The sequence below is a fragment of the Oncorhynchus nerka genome, linkage group LG2, assembly GCF_034236695.1.
Source record: "Oncorhynchus nerka isolate Pitt River linkage group LG2, Oner_Uvic_2.0, whole genome shotgun sequence".
Classification (NCBI taxonomy): Eukaryota; Metazoa; Chordata; class Actinopteri; order Salmoniformes; family Salmonidae; genus Oncorhynchus; species Oncorhynchus nerka.
This window is the reverse complement of record NC_088397.1, coordinates 971,337-971,599: the sequence shown is the minus strand read 5'-3', so window position 1 is coordinate 971,599 and position 263 is coordinate 971,337.

Below are 263 nucleotides of genomic sequence, written 5' to 3'. Positions count from 1 at the left end.
GACAACAGGTCCTTCCCTGAGTCAGTAGTCTATGACAACAGGTCCCTCCCTGAGTCAGTAGTCTATGATAACAGGTCCCTCCCTGAGTCAGTAGTCTATGACAACAGGTCCATCCCTGAGTCAGTAGTCTATGATAACAGGTCCCTCCCTGAGTCAGTAGTCTATGACAACAGGTCCTTCCCTGAGTCAGTAGTCTATGACAACAGGTCCCTCCCTGAGTCAGTAGTCTATGATAACAGGTCCCTCCCTGAGTCAGTAGTCTA